The sequence below is a fragment of the Perognathus longimembris genome, chromosome 2 (genome assembly GCF_023159225.1).
Source record: "Perognathus longimembris pacificus isolate PPM17 chromosome 2, ASM2315922v1, whole genome shotgun sequence".
NCBI lineage: Eukaryota > Metazoa > Chordata > Mammalia > Rodentia > Heteromyidae > Perognathus > Perognathus longimembris.
In genome coordinates, this window is record NC_063162.1 from 96,562,407 (window position 1) to 96,584,405 (window position 21,999).

Here is a 21,999-nt window from a genome sequence, read left to right on the forward strand (position 1 = left end):
TCTTATATGATGACTGTGTGTCTCAAGCCAAGGCATGTATCCAAACTCATGGTGTTTGCCTGATGCCACATGCCTAGGCATCTGGATTCTAGAACAATTTCTGATCAACCTTAAAAACAACTACTGAACTTTCTAAGAATTCCCATTACCCTACAAAGTATATAGCAATTATATATCTTCTTAGATCCAAGTGTGAGGTATTAATATCAGGGACAGTTGGGGATAGTTCTCAAAGTATGTATTTCATATGGATTTCAGGCCTTGAAAAGTATTGAAAGCTAACATAATGTCTAGAAATTATTTCAAAAGTATGCTTTTTTTCTCACCAGCTGCTATTGACTCATACCTGTAATTCTAACTATTCAAGAGGCTGTCTTATGATTGTGGTTCAAAGACAGACAGGACAGGAAAGTCTGTTAGAGTCAGAAGTTGAGGTGTTGCTCAAGTGTTAAGAGTGCTAGCTTTCTAGCCCTGAGCATAAAATGCTCAGGGATAGCACTCAGGTCCTGAGTTCAAGCCCCAGGACCAGCACCAAAGAAAGGAAGGAAAGAAGGAAGGAAGGAAGGAAGGGAGGGAGGGAGGGAGGGAGGGAGGGAGGGAGGGAGGGAGGGAGGGAGGGAGGAAGGAAGGAAGGAAGGAAGAGAGAGAGAAAGAAAGAAAGAAAGAAAGAAAGAAAGAAAGAAAGAAAGAAAGATTTCTCTTATTTGACAAATGTGATAATAGTTCCAATAGTTAGATGAATCAACCATTTAAACATTAAAAAGTTATTAAATAAATAAACTGTAGGAACCATGACCTGGTCAAAGTAAATCTCAAATGTAAGAATTAAACTAGCTAAAATAACAGCAATAATATTCAAATGAAATGTACATAATCTGAACACTAGTTAATATTAGTGAAAGCAACAGTGCAGGCTTCTAGGTCTACGATTTAAAAATAGCAAACACTAATTCTGTAATATAAAATGACTAACTACACAAATATTTCATTTCATGGAAACTTATACATGTGGTATTCTAATCTTATTCTGTCAAATTTTATTTATGTAATAGAATGCTGCATTGGGAGGTAATTAAAATTCCACTATATTACCACAGGTACAAAACATTTTCTAAGGCTTTATTTATAACTCTTTATCATCTATTCCAAGAGAAAGTTGCAAGTTTGTAATTTATGTTAACATCATTTTAACATGCTATTTTACCCATGGTTTTATGAAACTCCATTTTAATATTTAATAGTAAGATATGTTTCCCAAAAATTCAAATTTTGGCCTTAGTGAGCTAGTGTGAGAGGAGTGGAATTCTCTACTATCTACACATAAACATTAATGTTAAGGTGTGTTGAGGTGGGGAGATGGTTACCATGGAGCATGCATGCATGGAAAATTCATGGCTACCTCAGGTTGATTTTAACAGGATGGGAAGATTATTAGTGAAGAGATTTTTTTTCTTTATCTTTTGTGCTGGTCCTGTAACCTGGGTGTAGTCTTTGGGCTTTTTTTGTTCAAGGCTGGTGCACTACCACTTGAGCTATACCTCTACTTCCGGCTTTTTTGTATTTTTTAGAGATAAGTGCCTTACACACTTGACTGCCCAGGCTGGCTTAGAACCTTGATGCTCAGATCTCAGTCTCTTGAATAGTTAGGGTTACAGGCATGAGCCACTGGCACCCAGGTGAAGATAAGATGGTTGCTGAAGGTATGATGCATGGTAGTAAGTTTCAAGCAAATCTTTGAACTATTTCTTTTACCATTGTAGACTCAGGCTACAACTCTATTGAAATTCTGAAGTCCTCAAAAAAATTAGTAATGATTTTTAATATCAATAAGGATGAAGAGGGAAAGACCACACGAGAAATTTTAATTTTAGGTAAGTATAGTAGTTTTACATGTGTACATCAGGGTGTATGTTAATATCACATATGCTTTTAAGAAGAGAAAGCAGTGCACAAGTGCCTCAAACCTCTAATCCCAGCTACTGGGGAGGCTGAGTTCTGAAGATTGACATTCTAAGCCAGCCTGGGCAGGAAAGTTTCTGAGATTCTTATCTACAAATAACCACCAAAAATCCAGAAGTGGAACTGTGTGAAGAGGGGGGGGGGGAGGGAGGGAGGGCAGAGGAAAAGAGGGAAGGAGGGAGGGAAGAAGGGAGGAAGGGAGGGAAGGTGGTCCACAAGGCTCTTGCCAACTCTACCATCAGTTTGGGAGTATAATTCGTTTGTGTCACCTAATGAACCAAGATAAAAAATCTAAAATCAGTGGACAAATTGCATTTATTCAACCATGATTGCTTTCAGCGATACATTTTTGTCACCAAATAAATACTGAAATACATTTAGCACTCAGACAAAATGTTATGGGGTATGTCAAGTATTCTGAACTCAGATCAGCTCCCCAGAGCCGCAATTTAGGGGTTTATGCAACTAGACCCACGTTTCAGGTAGATGGGATAAAATATGTTTGACTTGATGGAGGAAGTGTGTGTGTGTTTGTGTGTGTGTGTGTGTGCGCGTGTGTTACTGGAGCTTAAAGTCAAGGCCTCATGCTTTCATTTGCCTTTTTCTCTCAAAGCTCGTGTCCTACCACTTGAGCCAAATCTCCACTTCTGGCTTTTTGCTGGTTAATGAGAGATATGAGTCTCACAGACTTTTCTTCCAGGAGCTGGCTTTGAACCACAATACTCAAATCTCAACCTCCTGAGTAGGACTACAGGCATGAGCCACCAGGACCTGGCAAGATTTGTAGTTTTAATTTTCATTTCTCATCATTGTAAATGGCAGGGCTACTGTACTTGGTAACAAGTTCACCTCTCTACCTCATTTGAATTTTATTAGGGGTCAAAAATACCATGGGATAGCTTTCAGAATATGCACAATGGAAAATAAGGAGCTAGAGTGTGTTCTAGGTTTAAAAACCCTCCGGTACAAATAACACCACACTCTGAATGAGGTTTAGAAAATGCCCGTGTTTTTGAGGCAGCTCAAATTCACAGAATAAGTAGTTTGGAATGTCCTCAGTAGTTCTAACAAATGGAATATGGTGAAACATTCAGTCTTCTAACTCTATCGGATATACCTTGTTAATTAAATATGATCTTGAGAAACAATATCCTGAAGAGGGAAAGGAAAGAGGAAGTGGTGGGATTTACCTATCCACCTCACAGTGATACATTATAAATGAGGCAGTTTGCCAATTTGCCTCTCTACTTCTTTTTCCCTTCCACACAGGAAAAACAAGCACTCTGAGCAGAGAAGAAGAAATGGAATTGGAGAAGCTGGCTGAGGAAAGGGACATTAGAAAGGAGAACTTGCAATATATCCATGAATCAGGTAAAGTCACTTCTCCCAACAGTATAAAATTTGACCTGAAGGGAAGGTTCTCTGATTGAGATTTTCTATTTGCTAGATTGCTTTTCTATTTGAGCTGTTATTAAAAAGTCTTTAGAACCATTAAGTTATCCCAATGATCTTTGTTTTGTTGTGTTTTTTTTTTGTCTCCTTCTTTAATCTTATTTAATAGATACTTGCCCTCTATAAGGAACTGGCTTGGGTAAGTAGGAACATGATTCTCCCTCAGATGCCTTATACTTTACTCTCTTGAAATGTCTCCCAAGGATATTTAAGTATTCGTAGAAATCATCCTGTTAACATAGGACCTTGTCCCTTTTGCAACGTGCCTAATTTATGATTAAGTTTAGTATGTGGATTTAATTGAAAACATGGAAAAAATAACTAATCTGGCTTTGCACTTTCAAATCCCTTTAAGTGCATAGATTTCTATAAGCCTCATGACACAAGTTAACACATAATTTATCACTATAGACATTGCTATCTAATTTAAAGCACCTCAATGTAAATTCTAACACAAGATTATGCAAAGTTGTTACTTTCTTGTGATATCTCACTATATAATCAAGTCCAACCTCCATTTGAGTCCCATGAAGTAAGTTGTTTCTAGCAACCCCTATGATGATGAATATTTGTCAATGAATTTCACTTTTCACATTTTTATTTTATTTTTGTTTTAGCAGGACTGGGGATTGACCTTGTATTTGCTAGGCAAGCCATCTACTCAGAACCATCCCTCAGGCTGTTTGTTTGTCTGTTAATTTGTTTTTGAGATAAACTCTTGCTAACTTTGCTAGGGCTGGCTTGGAACTCCTGCCTTCCTACCTCCACTTGGAGGTAGGCAGGTGAGATTACAAGCATGTACTACTTCTCCAGCCTGGGTTTCATTCACAATGTTAGCAGCATCGCATTATTATTAGCTCTGCTACATTTTACTTTCTTCTTTTATAACCACACAGATGATCATGAGATCAGGAATATTTGAAACACCATCCTCTCTGTGGCATCAGAATCACCTGCATGAAGAAAAAAAATGGCCTTTCCTTTCAAATTGTAATTTCTTCTTTCTCATGAAGTCATGAACCCTGCCTCATGAATTTCTTTCCCATTTCCTTCTCTTTCCCTCTCTGACTTTACTTGTTCTCAGAATGATTAAAATCATTGGTTTGTGTGCATACATTTCTTTCTCTGAGGAGCAAAACCTAACATGAAGCATACAGATATATGTACCCTATTTCATTGACTGACAATCTGGGACAATAACAGAACAAGCAATAACCTCTAGTTTGAATGATTGGGTGAATCCAGATATGTCATGGTTAGAGATGAAAACCTGAGTTACAGTTTCATGGATGTGACTTGTAAGATGCAATGCAAATTTTCCATCAGTTATCACTTGAGAGGTAAGTCTAGGCGGCAAGAATGCCTGAAAATAGAGGCTCCACAGGGACTGAGAGGAGGTGGTACATGCATGTCTCCCAGTGTAAACTGGGAGATAAGGTTGTTTGGATTCTCCAAGAAACTTCTGTTTTCCCAACTGACATTAAAAAATGTGTCATTATAGGGCTGAGCAGCATTAACCTGTGGATTAAAGCTAGGTAGACGAAGGTGGTAAAGAAGATGAATGGAGCCAGACATAGGTGGCTCACACCTGTAATCCTAGCTTCTCAGGATGCTGAGATCTGAGGATCATGGTTTGGCATCAGCCCAAGCAGGAAATTCCATGAGACTCTTATCTCCACAAAGCTACTCAGCAATAACTGGAAGTGGCACTGTGGTTCAAGTGATAGAGCCCTAGCCTAGAGCACAGAGAGGCTCAGGGACAGAGCCCTGGCCCTGAGTTCAAGCCCCATGACTGACAAAAAAAAAATGAATGGAAAAAGTTCTGAGTTAGCTCCTATGTTTTGGAACCAATTACTATTCACTCTTACAGGGATCATTTCCTGATGTGCTATTCACCATGTTTTCTAAGACTATATTTCTTTGGCATCAAAATACAGTAGACAAGTGAATCTGATAAAGGAACAAGGTTTAGGAAGAAAATATTTTTTTAAACTAATAGCTCCCAAAGTCTGAATACTTAATAGAGTCCAATTAAGATTAAATAGGTTATGCCCTGCTGCTGACAGAAAGAAGTGGTATGTGTTAGGTGGGCGGTACTCTGTATATGTCATGGAGGAGGCTGCACATTCTCTTTGTGAAGAAGGATGGTTTCCATGCCTGCCTGGGCAGCCATCATTGGTATGTTGGCATAGGACTCTGTAAGGACTGAGGGAAGGACTCAGAAAACTAGAGTGGTTTGTTAGCAGAACTGAGGCTGAAGAAGAAACAAGCTTCATCAGCTCAGTGGTACTTTCCATCCTTGAGAGTTGGAAAAATATGCCCAAATGTTTACAGACATATGCAGCACCATGTACAGTCTTCTCTAATCTGAATGTTAGTGTGTCCAACAATTCATAGTCCACAGTTCTCACCTGAATGATGCTGTTAGGTGATGGGGCCTTACAGGCTCATAGTGGGATTTGTTTCCCTATAAAACAGATGCCAGAGAGCTCCCTGGCCCTTCCATCCATGTAAAGAAGGCAAGAAGGCACCATCTGATTACAAGTCCCAATCAGAAGTTTCTTGAAGAAACTGAGCTTATCAGAGATGAGAAAATACCTAGTATTTCTGAGTGGCTTCTTATACATTTGTTTTATTTTGTTTTCCAGAACAGAAAGCTAAGAATTTTGTAGAACTTATCTGAGAAAAACAGTGAGAAGATACCAGTATGTAACACTGTCATCAGAGCATTTTGTTTCATATAGTTATTAAAGAAGGAGATTCTTGAAGTGAATCTGGTTTTTAGTGAGTTTGATTGCCTCTCCATCTCCAAATTAGTTTATCACACTGATGACAGCTTACACTAAATAAAAGGGGCCACTTTTTCTACTGCTTGTTATTTCTGAGAAAACCTGTAACCCCATCCCCCTTCACACACACACACAAATAAATGTTCACAAATTCTCTGCCTGTGTTTCTGCCATTCAAAAAAGGGAAGGTAGGCTGAATGCAACCATCTTTCCTCACATGTTCTCTACATTATGCCTAGAGACTAAACATGTAAGGACACATTTAAGTCCATACTTAAGCTAAATATTTCCCTGTGGAACTAATTGCCACCCAGTGTCTAGAGAAAAGGCAGAGAGAGCTGTGACCTGACACACAACGCCATGAAACTTTAGCACTGCGTTCCCTACATAGCTGCACAGAATCACAGACACTAGCAGGTCCATTGTATTGTTCTGCAGAAGGAAGGTCCCCCAGTTACTCTCCAATGGAGCAGGACAAATTGCTTTGGTGGGTAAGATAATAGATTTTATCCCCTCATGTAATTATGAAGGTCCTTTACTCTGCTATTTCTAAACTTAATGGAAACTGATTTTGAATATGATTTCGATTTTTTATTAAAATGGTCTCACTGTGCAGAACAGACTGTCCATAAACTCACCATCCTCCTGCTCTCTGCCTCCCATGGTCTGGGATCACAGATATATACTGTGACTTTAATACTGACAAACTTTCTAGGAAGAACTATCTTCTTTTAGATGGAGAGTACAGATAAAATATTTTCCTAATCTTTATTTAAGAAATAAAATGCATTTTCACATACAATTAATATACAACTGTTGGGGGCTCAGGACCCCCTTCCCCCTATCTCCCGGGGGAATGCCTGAATCCCAAACTATGAAAGAACACTCGGCTTTATCCCTCTCGCCCTCGGAAGGAACAAAGCGTGTTCTTATGGACTATGCTATGCTGAGGAGAAGGTTGCCGAAACCTCCCCCCCACCCCACCTCCACCCCCGTCCCCCCTCACGTGTCAGGAATGGCGGTGGAGAGAGACATCAGGGAGACAATTCGATGGTCCATAAGTCTCACCCATCCAGAGGGAGGGCAGAAGAATTTATTACAGTGACAAAGGCGGAAGGAGAGGGACTTGGGGTGACTAGCTGATTGGCTGAGTTGGGCTGCCCATCAGGTGACGTCATGAAACTTCCTCTGTGGGCGGAGATCACAGCCCTCCCAAGAGCTGGGTCTCTGTAGAAGTCCCCGCCACAATGGCACACATGTGTTCGTCCCCCAGGGGCAGGGACTTCTCTTCCAGTTGAAGCCAGAAGATGGGAGTGGCTAGCTTTTTACACTGCCCCAGGGCTGGGGAAGGGCAGCGTGAATCCCCAACATAGAACAGTCAGCCTAAAACCTATAGTGATTTTGTACTGTCTTCAAAATCCAGTGATATATGTATGTGTGTATGTACACACATACATGTAAGTGTTTATATATGCTTATAAATATGTAGATATGTGTACAGTAAGTATATTTCTCAAGTAAGTACATGAAGTACTAAGAACAGCCCAGCTAGCACTATGGAGTTACGAAAATATTTTAGAAGAATTAATCTGGCAATTGGAGGTATGTTCAGGTGGTACAGCACCAGCAATGAGTAAAAGCATCAGGTACCAAGTTCGAGTCTTAACCTCAGACCTAAAAAGAAAAATTAATCTGGAATTAATGAATACCGATAGTTTCTTACACATTTTTCTTGAGCAATAATGTAAACTATGCTATAGTTTGGGAGTTCTTTTTAATTTCTTTTATATTTTTGTTAAAATATTTACTACCACCCAAGTCAGATTTCAGATGGCTTAATAAATAATAGGATGGCTTATTAAATTAAAAAATGCAACTTAATAAATGTTTTCCATTGTCAGCCTGAATCTTGTTATCTTGGACACCAGTCTCTTTGATTTTGCATTAAGTTGCTCTCTATTAAATTCCATAAATTAAATATTCCTTTTCTTACTTTCCAACCAAGAAAAGTAGACACAGTTTAGGAACAGCTAAATGAATGTTAAATTAGGTTTTGTTATTTAACTGTTCCTGTATTAGAATTTGTTCTTAAAAAGCCAATGTTTTTTCTCTGCCCTCCTAGGAGGAAACTGCCCTCTATTACCAAGAGTAAAATTTGGAAACATAATTATTGGTTTACTTTTGTTCTCCAAACTGATAACTCCTTAATCCTGATCAAATAACGTCAGTGAAATTTGTTTTACCTAACAGCAGACCCAGGCTGATCTGCTACTAAGCCTGCCAACACTCTATGGGTAATTTGAAGGGCTCTAACAACCTTTCTCCACTCCCTCCTACACTCTTACCTACACTCCTACCTACACTCCCATCTATACTACTACCTACAAAAGTAATGGTACCCCTACCTCCTACTTATACTCCCACTTTTACTCTTACCTACACTCCTATCTACACTGTCACCTATAATCCCACCTACACTCCTACATACACCCCTACCTATGATCCTACCTACACTCCTATCTACAATCCCACCTGCATTCCTACCTACCCTCCCTCCTACACTCACACTTAAACTCCTACATACACTCCCATCTACACTCCTACCTCCACTCACACCTACAATCCTACATATACTCCCATCTATGCTCCTACCTACATCCCTCCTACACTCTTACCTACAATCCTACCTACACTCCCACCTACACTTCTTTTTTTTACACCAGAAAAACCAGCTTTATATGGACTGAGAGTTGGAGAATGAGAGTGGGACCTGAGCTAGCATGTTGAACTAGGGAGTAAAGATTACATTTCCAAAAAGCTCATCAACCAAATGGATTCTTGCTTTGAAGCAAAGCTGCCTTGCAGCTAATGAAATCAATAAAAGACTTTCTGGGAACATATTTGGCATTGAATTATCCTAGTATGCCACATATATATATTAAAAGTACAGAGTTTTCATCATATTGAAATTTCCACCAAACTTCCCAATCACAAGTATTACAAAAGGAAATTGGAAAAAAAAATCACATTCTACAGAACTTAAACTTGTCTTCAGCATTTAGCTCAGAGGTTTCACCATCTTGAAAAAACTGCTCCCCTATTAAGGTTTTAGCTCTTGGGGTTGGAGGCGTGGCTCAATTGGTAGAGTGCTAGCCAATGAGCAAAAGTATCAGGTACTGAGTTGAAGTCTCAGGCTTGAACCAAAAAAAATAATAAAATAAAAAATAAAATAAATAAAGTCTTCAGCTCTAAGATCTATCAACCAGGGAGAAGATGGTCTTTACTAGCCCAAAGAAATCCTCTTTCCATTTTCCCTAGACAGTCAGGGCTGAAGAGCAAGGTAAGGCTCAGGTGAGGGTGGGGTGGTGATCAGATGGCTAATTTCCCCCCAGTACAACACCGCAGCAGAAGCTTGATGAGAGCAAAACTGGTGAGACTTGAGGGGAGGGTCCAGGCCCTGTATTCAGTCAGAGTCCTGCTGAAAGAGGAGGAGGAAGAGGAGGAATGCTTGCCATGCTTGTGGTGTTTGTGCATCTTTTTATGTGCTTTCTTCATTTTCTTCAGTGTTTTCTTGTCCTTTGGGGCTTGTGGGCATCACATGCCAGGAGCCAGGGGATTCCCAGGACACATGCCAGATGCAGGTGGTGAGTATGGGGGAGGGTAAGGACCTGAGGGCTGGTATCCTGGAACTGTGGTTGTGGCCCAGGATAAGGGGGCTTATTACATGGAGGGAAAGCTGGGTTCCCTTGAGGAGCTACTGGGGGAAAGGGACACCTGGCCGGATTTACATATGGCAGGCACAAAGGAGGTGGATACACAGGATTAGAACCTCCAGGGCACCCCATGTAGGGGATACCTGGATTTTGTGCTGGTTGCCCAGCATTGGGATGCCTCATGTTCAAGTGTTTTCCCAAGCCTACTAAAGGGAAACCAGAAGGAGTTAGGGTTGCCTTTCCTCCACCGCCTGTACTGGTCCGGTCCTCCCGAGCTTTTTTCCACCTACATTTTTATCTACACTCCTACCACACTCCCACGGAGCTCATCAGCTACTTAAAATAATTTCTGCTATCCACCATATAAACATTCTCTTCTAGATTGAGACTCAACTGGAAAGCAAATATCGAGGACTATATTCAACTGGCTAGTATTCAGGATATTCTATATATTATGTGATAGAAAATAATGAATTTTGGATTCACAGTGGGGTAATTTTAAAGAGAGAGCCTGCTCACTTAAGTTACTGCTCTCAAGGATAATAATCAATGTGAGTTAAGAGAAATATGAGGACACAGGAGAGGAGACAGAAGACCTGATAAAAAGTAAAAAGTGAGAGAGACAGAACATACAGAGAAAGAGAGAGAGACAGAGACAGAGACAGAGACAAAGAGACAGAGACAGAGAGGAAGAAAGAAATTCCATGAAGGGATATAATTGTTTTATAATTTTGTCTTGGGCTGTTCTTTTCTAATAGACATGAAGGTGAAGATAGTTTGAGAATATTTAGTATGTTCATCTGTTCTACCCTGCAAAATGGTAAGCTAGAGTCTGATATTCCTAAACAGAAATTTATTAAAGAACTAACTAAGGTAACTGCTTGTTTAAATAAAAATAAGGTCAGTTAACCTGGTATCATTGTGTTAATAAAGTAACCAAATAATTTGCTATGAAGAAAATGAATTATTCTTTTATAGAAAATGTCCCATGCTTTTATTTCCTATTTATTTCCTATTTTTTCCAATGAGATACTGTCTACTTTTTGAAAATGTTCAGAGAATCTTTTGAGGTATAATTTTAATGTGCTAAAACTGTATTTTTTCACGAGAACAATGATGGGATCCATTGTGAGATTTTAACTAATGCATTCTTAAGGGTTTTAAAACTCTCTGTGAGCTGCATTACTCTGTAATGGTATTTATTGAATCAAGTAGAGCCATTACTCACAAAGATAAATGCACAACCTCATCTCTGCAGACAACCAGAAAGAGCTTCTAGGGTAAAGAACAGAATAAAGATTGTCATCAGGAGAGCAGATATACAAGGAAAAGATGATAATTTGACTTTCCTTCTTGCTCATACTCACAAAACGGAATCCATGTCACAATTGGTTGTCTAAATTCATTTTCACATTATGACTTGCCAGTGTAGATCCTTCTTCAGATGCTCCACAGCTTCTCAAATAAATTGCTTCTGTAAGAAGAGGGATTTGAAGGAGGTGCAGACCTGCAACCCAGGCTGCTGTGGATTTCCCTTTCTTCTTCCTTCCTTCTTTTCTTTATTCCCTTCCTTCCTTTCTTCCTCCTCATCCTCTCCTCTTCTTCCTCCTTCTCTTCCTCCTCCTCCTCTTCCTCTCTTGCCTTGTTTTTTCTCTTTAATTTTTAGTGCTGGGGATTAAATTTAGGACATTACAAATACTAGCATGTGCTCCACCTCTGAGCTCCACTCATTGCCCTCACTTTTGTCACCTGCACAAAAGGCATTAACCCATTTGAGGACTTGGGGATCATAGGGTAGGTTTGCCCAGGAAGTTGAAAATGTTGCTAAAATCAGATGATATTAATGGGGCCATGATACGGTGGAAATATATTTTGTTGGATAATGTAGCTATTCTACATATACGGGCAGCTAAACAACAGAAAGTAAAATCCGCACTGAATAAAACAACATTGTATTTGAAATCCAGAACGGAAAATCTAATAGGTGAATGATCCCTCACATAGCTTTGAGAATAAACACCTAGGTTCACAGGTATTTTTTAAATGTATTAATGCATGCTCTTGAAGCAGTTATCTTTCCACTCTAGTGTGTAGAAAACAGACATTGAGAAAGTAACTGACATAGTTAGAAAATGACAGAGCCTGGTTTAAAACAGGTGCTAGTGAATGCATACTTTGTGCTTCCAGCAAACAAGAAAGCCTCAAGCACTAGGCGTGGGTAGCTCACACCCGAAATCCTAGCTACTCAGGAGGCTGAGATCTAAGGATCGCAGTTGAAAGCCAGCCAGGGCATGAAAGTCCAGGACACTCTTATCTGCAATAAAATCACCAGAAAACCATAAGTGGCTCTGAGGCTCAAAGTGGTAGAGCACGACCCATGAGCTGAAGAGCTCAAGGACAGTGCCCAAGCCCAGAGTTCAAGCCCCATGACCAATTAAAAAAAAAAAAAAAGAAAGTCAAACAACTGAGGTTGCCAACTCTTTTAAGATTTAATCACTTTTTCTGTCACTTTTTTTGTCATCTGTTCAATGGAATAAATATAATAACTATTTTCTAAGTTTAAGTGAGATCATGAATATTGTAAGTTGTACACAATACTCAACACTTAGTAAAAATGCTCAGTACATGTAGCCTTCACCAAATACTTTCCAGTCTTCTCTTTGGTCTCCAGAGAATATTATTCTCAAAATGTTAATTAGTCCAGACGTCAAAATCTGGTTTTGGGCCCAGATTTTCATCATATTTCACCTTAATGAACTTTCTGTGTTTCAAGCAAGTGTCATTTGATATTTCAGCTGTCAACTATCTTTGCCTCTGTATTGGTGAATTTATCAACATATTACATGATGTTTTTAATTGCATAACAAAGAGTAAAACTCCCTGAAACATGGAATAAACTCCTTAACAAGTAGAATGATTGACTGGACTAATTATCTTTTTCATATTAGGCTTACCTATTCAAAGCAACCTCAATAACATACTGTATGACAATCTTAAATATGCCAGCCCAAGGCAGCAGTCCAACCACACAAATCCAATGAAGGGATTGGCAGGATGCTATGAGCAGTTATTTGTTCCTGCAATTTGCCTTTATTAGACAAGTGAAAGGAAGTAGAGAAAAAAAGTTGGACAAAAATATACACTATAGGAAGTTATACAGGCATGACTCTCAAGATATATTTAGTAAAATACACTGAGATTTATACTAGACTTCCTTGTTAAATATATTCAGAAAAAAATCAACAACACCTAATATATAGAAAACATAATATATGTATATGTTTTATATATGAGTAGTATTGTTATATTTTATATAAGTAAGTGTATGTAAGTAGACATCAGAAGAACATGTAAACAATAAGATGTGATTTCTTTTTAATTATAAAATCACCTATTCCAACATTTAGGTACTCATAGAATTCATGGAGATATGTTTATTTACATAGCACTGTGGGTCTTTAGGGAAGTAAAGTGATCCAGGTGCCAAGCTCACTCTGGAGAATGAGAACCGGAACTCAAACCCAGCCTAAGTTCTCCTTTTCTTTTTTTTTTTTTTTCTTTTTTTCCTTTTTTTTTTTTTTTTTTTTTTTTTTTTTTTGCCAGTCCTGGTCCTTGGACTCAGGGCCTGAGCACTGTCCCTGGATTCTTTTTGGCTCAAGGCTAGCACTCTGCCACATGAATCACAGCGCCACTTCTAGCCTTTTCTATATATGTGGTGCTGGGGAATCAAACCCAGGGGTTCATGTATACGAGGCGAGCACTTTTACCACTAGGCCATATTCCCAGCCCACTAAGTTCTCCTTTTCTTAGATTGTTAACAATCAGTGATAATAATAGTAGTATCTTTTTTCAGGTTATGAAGAGACAAGATTAAATATGTGAAAAGAACATTTAAAAATACTTGGAACAATGCCTGGATCACTGTAGGCTTTTGTTTAGTTAGTTGTAAAATAGCAGGTGTGTCCTAATAAAGTCCGATTATTGTATAATGAACTCCCTCCAGGCATATGAATATATTGGGAAAATATGTTAACTGTTGAAGGTCATCAGTGTTCTGTTTACTTTTCTTTATTCCCTCATTTTTTTAGTTATTTATTTTTATTTTATTTATTCTCTTATTATTTATACTATTTATTTTTATCTTTAGTTGTATAAAGAGTTTTCAATGCAACATTTCAATTTATGAGCACAATGCATCTTGATCAATGAGTTTACTTTGCAAATATTCTTTCTTTCATTTCCTGAAAAGCTTCATCAAAGCACCTCATTTAACAGTAGGAAAAAAATTTGCCATTACCACTGGGACATAAAGAACAGAGTAAGATGTAATAAATTTTATAGAGATAGAAGAATGCATAAAAAGCTTAATCTATTATTCTTCCTTGATAAATCAAAGAGATGTGAATTTCCATACAGAGAGACTTAATAAAGATAAATGTGAAGTAGTTCTTATAAGATGTGAGTATCTCTGGTACAATCACAAATTAAAGATTTATAATCAGGTATATAATCCTAGATACTCAGGAGGCTGAGATTTTAGGATTGTGGCTTGAAGCTATCCCAGGCAGGACAGTCTGTGAGACACCATCACTAAACTACCAATAAAAGAAAGCAAGAAAGCAAGCAAGAAAGCAAGCAAGAAAGCAAGCAAGCAAGCAAGCAAGCAAGCAAGCAAGCAAGCAAGAAAGAAAGAAAGAAAGAAAGAAAGAAAGAAAGAAAGAAAGAAAGAAAGAAAGAAAGAAAGAAAGAAAGAAAGGAAGGAAGGAAGGAAGGAAGGAAGGAAGGAAGGAAGAGAGAGAGAGAGAAAGAGAAAGAGAGAAAGAGAGAGAGAAAGAGAGAAAGAAAGAGAGAAAGAAAGAAAGAGAGAAAGAGAGAGAGGAAGGAAGGAAGGAAGGAAGGAAGGAAGGAAGGAAGAGAAGAGAAGAGAAGAGAAGAGAAGAGAAGAGAAGAGAAGAGAAGAGAAGAGAAGAGAAGAGAAGAGAAGAGAAGAGAAGAGAAGAGAAGAGAAGACCCAGAAGTGGACCCGTGTCTCAAGTAGTACAGCTCTAGCCTTAAGCAAAAGAAGCTCAGGACAAAGACCAAGCTCTGAGTTCAAGTCTCAGATACACACACACACACACACACACACACACACACACACACACGAGAGAGAGAGAGAGAGAGAGAGAGAGAGAGAGAGAGAGAGAGAGATTTACAATGTAGTGATCAGTTATAAGAAACAAATTTCATATTACCTGGAAGTGAAAGAGAAGTAGAATTTAGGTTGATTATATAATACAGAATGGAAGAAAGTCTAATGGGAAATTTTCAAAGAAAATGCTATTGTTCTCTATGTTATATGATTGATTTCATAATGAGTCACTTTTTGGGGCAAAATAGAGTGATTTAGAGAAAAATCAGATTGTAAAAACTATAGACTCTATTGAAAAACCATTGAAACTTTGGCGCTTAATGAACTTAACCTTTAATAAATAGGAAAGTTGCTCATTTTAACCCAAGGGCCAAATACCAAAATAATAGGATAGAAAACAATTATTCCCACATATTAACCAGGCCACAGCAGGAAGCTTTGATATTATAATGCACTAGTCACAGCACACCATGATTCTCTTGCTCAGTAATTAGCTTGCAGAATTCCAGAAGCTACAATTCTTTTACCACAGATGGATATTCTATTAGCACCCGTGTTTTCTAAAGTACCTTTTAGGACCTTTGGGGGGAAATCTTGACACATATTTAATTAGAGTGTCAGTGAAGAAAATAGAAAAAACATTTCAATCTATCATTACAATTATAGTCACTAGATCTTTAAATGAATACTACAAATTAACATTTAACTCTCTCTCTCTCCCCCTCCCTCCTTCCCTCCCTCCCTCCCTCCCTAACCCTTTGTCATAGATACATAAGTTTTGTTTCACAAACTAAGTTAATGTTTAAATCATTCTTTGTAAGCCAAGATGTCAACAGCTCTTTCAGTTCAGGCAATGAATGGAAAAATCTGCTTAAGTTGATGTGTCATAACAAATCACTTTAATGATGTTACTAAAAATGGTAGGAAGACAGTCTCTCTCATTGTCTTAGAAGAATTGTGCATAAAGGCATTTCTTTTTGCTAAGATTAAACAAAAATTTCCCATTCCTTGCTGTGTAAACTATGGTCCAAGCAAGTATTTGACCAATTAATAAAAACCCTTGAAATTTTGTAGATTTGAAAGGATTCTGTCTAGAATTGAAAGGCTTGAATCTATTTTGAATTTTAGAGGGACCAGTGAAATGGTAGGTGAGTCTAAGAAGTTCAATGGAATGATAAGAACCATAGGTGGGAGAAGATAGTTTAACCAGTGATATGATTTGGATATAGTTTATCCTAGAAACATCTGTGTATTGGAGGATCGATCCTTATTATGGTAGTAATAAAGCTCTGGAACTTTTCATAGATGTCACATAATGGGAAATTTGCCTTTGGAAGGAACACGGGACTAAGTCCTAGAGAGCAATTAGTTTAAAAGAACTCCTGAGTATCTACCTTCATGGAGATGATAAAATCATTTACCTCCACTCATGCTCTTGCCACACCACAAAGGAGTCCATCTTGAGAACAACTGAGCTGAGCCAACACCATATTCTGAACCTCCCAAAACTGGAAGCTAAATTATATATATATATATACACATATAAATTACATGTGTGTATGCTGTCTTGAGTATTTCTGTTACACTTGTGACAGAAACTTAAATGGTTCAGAGACTATCCTATGGCCACCTATGGGAAAGTAATTGTATGTATTATGGACAACAGAGGAAGTCAAAATACCATTATCTTAAAAATCTAGTAACAAAAAGAGATTTTTTTTTAACTGAGGAAAACATTGGATAGTTTGCTCTGTGACTTACCAACGCAAGGTAATATTCTCGGTATGGGTGACACCTGTGATTTGTGCTCACTTTTAACTTATAAGCCAACAACCCCAGATCACAATGTGTACCAAGGATCATTTTGTTCTAGAGGCCATAATATAGAACGCAGCAAGTCTCAACCTCTGTCCATTAAGGTATGTGTAAGTTAAATGGCATTTCTCAGCTCTTGCACTTGGAGGAGAGTAGACTAGATGATGTTGTAAGAAAGCAATAGGATCTCCAGCACAGACATTAAGTGAGCAATAACTTTACCACATTTTTATGGTGCTTTTGCCCAGAAACCAGAATGCAACTATAACCCATTGGCCAATTTTGTCTTAATACCTAGTCCTGTGTGGATTTTTGGTTAATTTTACACTTTTTAATGGTTGTATGTTAAATAATGCCCTTCACTTTTGTCTGTTTCTTTAAAAACCTGACATATTCACTATTGGGCCCTTTACCGAAAGGGTTTCCCACCTTTTGCTCTTGGGCCAGGAAGATTATATTTTTAAAAAAATCTCTTAGTCTGGTGTTTGAATTTTAGATGATTATGGCTTTCTGACCATTTAATTCTTATAAATGTTATAAGAACATGGCATTAGAACATACAGCATCTAGACTTAAAGATATGAGACAAGTCATTAAGTTGTATGATTATCTCATCATTTGTAACTCTAGAAGACACCAATTGGTATTTTCCATGTAATAAAAATAAGAAGCCAAAGATGGGAAAATGGCTAGTATTTCAATATTAAGATGCAAGAGTTTTCATTTTCACAGTCAGTATTTCCATTTAAGTCTTATTATCATGACAGTGCTACTGTGTGTGTGTGTGTGTGTGTGTGTGTGTGTGTGTGTGTGTGTGTGTGTGTTAAGGAGAAGAGCTAGAAAACATAGTGAGTCCTCATAATGTTAATTCAACATATATTATTGTCACCACCATCTCCTTGCATAAGTTCTTTATTTCAGCAAAAGCAACATCTTCTGTTGCATCTTAATCACCCGGGATACTCTGCAGGTGGTAGTAGCAATTATGGCTGCCATCTGGTGTGCTGATAAATGTCTAACCACTGGCACTCCCTTTAGTGATTGCTGATTTTGATAGTGTAATTGCATACTACTAATGAGATGTGGTTGAAAGTGGAGTCTGAGTGGAGTGGAGAAACAATCAGTTCTTCAAAAACAATAGAGCAGGCCTTAGCACACTGCTTCATGAAGGTTTGCCCTTGATTCCTTTTCACACAGAATGGTTTTTATAAGTCAAGAGGAATATATTGATGACAACAAGAGTTGGTAACAGAGGGGATAATGGAAGTCAGTTTACCTAAGAGTCTATAATTCAATTCTCAGAATTGAATGCTTACAGAGAAAACTGTCTTCATATTAGCACCAAGAGTATTTGAGTAACACCCTTGCACTTGAGTAACAGTATTAAGATAAATTATTAGAACAGTCAACAAGTATTTATAAGAATATACTATTTGTAAAGCACTCTTCCAACCTTTGGGGAGAACACTTGCCCCTTAATTTATATCTTGAAAGGTGATTAACAGAAAAAGATAGATACACAATAAGTTCAAATATGAAAGGGAAAATTCATAATGTGTTTCAGAAAAGATTCAAAAGCAAACACATCTTTTAAAAATTATTTATGCTATTTCTAGAAAACTTTCCAGTTGTTTAAATGATAAGGATTTAAAAAAAAACAATTTAAAAAGCACTATAAAAAAAGAAAAACTTTCTCTTTATTTTAGAATTAATAATTCTGCCTTCCACCAAGCACTCATATTCATTTTAAGACTTCGGCCTGTGTACAGCTCTAAGTAGGTAGTCGTAAAACTAGAATCAGAGTAATTAAACAGTAAAATCGGCAGGTGGCAAAAAAAAAGTACAGGCTCTGCCAGAACAACTATGAGATATACTTACAGATTATTTATATTCACCAGAGAACAATCTGTAAAAGAATTACACACTCAAATATCTACCAAAAAGGAATTTGTTGAAAATTCTGCCAATAAAATGAGATATAATAGAGTTACATATCACAAACAGGAAACAATTATATGTTGATATGAAAAAATGAAACATTCCAAGACATTAGCAGGAAACAAAACAGGGTTACAAAGAAATGAACATCATATACTATGAATTATTTTTAAAATAGGAAGGATAATTGGCTATTTTGAATATAAATAAGTCATTTTGAAAGGATACAGAGTAGCTAATAGTACTGATGAGCTGCTGGGTGAGTTGTGGGAACTAGATGAATGTGGAAGAGTTAGAAACATTTCATTTAATGTCCCTGGGGAATAAATAAACCTCTTTCACACACAATTACTCCCAACTCCAGGTGGGGCTCTGGCATTCAGGCCAGGAGGCAACATTTTCCCTGCCTTCCTCAGACATTCTTTGTATCTCTCTGTCTCTATCTGCCTCTGTCTGTCTTGTCTTCCTCTTCTAGCACTTTTTGCAGTCCCATATAATTAACATTTATCAAGGACCTGACAGAAAACATAAAAGAACTATCCCATCCCTCCACAGGAAGAACATTGTCCTCATGTCAGTGAGGACCATCAGCTCTGTGACTATTACCATTTTTGACAACCATCACACCATTTCATTTTCAAGGTTGTTTTTTCAAATTCTATCATAATTTGTGCATATACCTTTGACCAAATGGATTAGTAAAGAAAAGAGAGGCGGAGAGAGAGAGAAAGAAAGAGAGAGAGAGAGAGAGAGAGAGAGAGAGAGTTCACATCATTTTTACACAGTTATATTGAAGATGAATGTCTAATTTAAAAATAGAGGAAAATCACAAGAGAAAAACAATTGATTTTTTGCTGACAGCTAACCAAGTACAATATGTTCTTCTTTGCAATAAAGAAGCTCTAAAGAATGCAGAAGAATAACAATAGCAAACTTTAGCACTTGGTGATCATTGCAATATAACACTCTGTGTGAAGCACTTTATCCAAATTACCTCACTTAATTTTTCTACTGCTGTATGAGGTGACAACTACTCCTATCTTAGTTAGCCTTCATCCCTACCTATGAGCCATGGGCATATTGCACATATTTCAAACATAGAAAAGAATTCTCTGAAACAAAGAAAGCAATCCTATTTGTTTTAGCTATTTTAAAAAAGGTCTAGGAATAAATTTTAATTTAATCAAATAAATGAAAGAAGTATATAATGAAAATTCAAAACTACAGACAAAAGAAGTTTGAGTGAACACAAAAAAAGGAAGCATATCTCAGATTTGTGTTCTAGGATAATCAATATTATTAAAATGTCTATACTACCCAAAGTGATGGATAGCTTTAGTGCTCTCCTTTTGAAAATACCACAGCCATTCCCCAAGGAACTAGTAAAAGCCATCTTAAGATATATATATGGGGGACTGGGGATATAGCCTAGTGGCAAGAGTGCCTGCCTCGGATACACGAGGCCCTAGGTTCGATTCCCCAGCACCACATATACAGAAAACGGCCAGAAGCGGCGCTGTGGCTCAAGTGGCAGAGTGCTAGCCTTGAGCGGGAAGAAGCCAGGGACAGTGCTCAGGCCCTGAGTCCAAGGCCCAGGACTGGCCAAAAAAAAAAAAAAAAAAGATATATATATGGAACCACATAGAAAGTTTAAATCAATGTTTTGCTAAAAGTATAATGGAGTTATTATATTGCCTGAATTCCAAATATAGTACAGGAAGGTAGCTCATTGGTAGAACATTTTTCTAATATGTACAAGCCCCTGGATTTGATTCTCAGCCCTATAAGAAAACAAAAGTACCAAAACAAATAAAAAAAATATTAGTACAAAGCCTTAGTAAACAAATCAGTATGGCATTGCCCTTAAAAAAAGACACAAAGACTAATGGAACACAGAAAGACTAGAAATAAATCCATACCTTCAAAGCAAACTGATTTTACACAAAACAGTTAAGAACAGTATTGGAGAAAGGACACTCTTTTCAGGAAATAATTATGGGAAAACTGGATGTAACAACATGCAGAAAAATGAAACTAACCCCTCCGTTTCTCACCAGCTATAAAAGTCAACTCAAAATATACTAAAGAAGTGAATGTAATACCTGAAACTGTTAAACTACTGGAAAAATACAGGTGAAATGCTGCAGTATATTAGAATGAAATCATGGCCAAAAGACAAATATATATTCTCAAAAGCAACAGTCAAGTACATTATATATGTGTGTGTGTGTGTATATATATGTACAAATATATATATATATTTATATATATTTCATTACCAATAAGACAATCAAAATGAGATACCACCTCACCCTGTAAGAATGTTACTACCGGCCAGGTGTTCACATCTATAATCCTAACTACTCAGGAGGCTGAAACCTGAGAATTACAGTTCAAAGCCACCTCAGGCTCGAAAATCTGTGAGACTCTTCAATTAACCACCAGAAAGTCAGAGGCACAGCTGTGGTTCAAGTGATAGAGTTCTAGCCTTGAGCACAAAAACTCAGTTACAGCATCCACGCCCCGATTTCAACAGCACCATAAAAAAAAAAAGATTCGGTGTTATCAAAATGTCTCACATTAATAAGTGCTGGATATGATGTGGAACCCTTTTACAGAGGGAATCCTCATACACAGTTGTCAGGAATGTAAATGAGTACAGCTATCTTAGGAAACAGTGCACCAGCTCCTCAAAAAGTTAAAAATAGAACATATGACCCAGCAACCCAATTTCTGAGTATTTACCAAAGGAAATCAGTGTGTTGCAAAGATATGTTCATTGCAGCACTATTCACAGTAACTGAAAACAATAAATAAGGAAACAACCTAAGTGATCATCAGCTTCGGAAAGAGGAAGGAAATGGGATATTTACGTTTTCTCTCCTTTTTGGAAATCAGTAAGTCAATGGTGTTGAAGAATGACATGTCTATTCTCAAGAATGTGAGAAGGGAAGGAATAGGAGGATGGAAAGCTCAGCAAGAAGCACAAAACACAGCAAGGAAGAATTACTTCAATTCTTCTTTGGCACAATATGTGACTATATGGTAAAACAATCAATGATGTATTTTGAAATAACTAGGAAAGCATGAAATTCCCAACATAGAAAAATGATTCATGTTTGAAAAGATGAAAATGCTTATTACCCTGATTTGATTAATACACCTTATATGCGTGTGTTAAATTACTGTAATATAGCCCACA

At 37.5% G+C, this 21,999-nt stretch overlaps 1 pseudogene; it reads right to left on the minus strand.

The window, feature by feature from the left end:
* Nucleotides 1–9,134: 9,134 nt before the first annotated feature.
* Nucleotides 9,135–10,180, minus strand: LOC125345808 (annotated as a pseudogene).
* Between the last annotated feature and the right edge of the window lie 11,819 nt (nucleotides 10,181–21,999).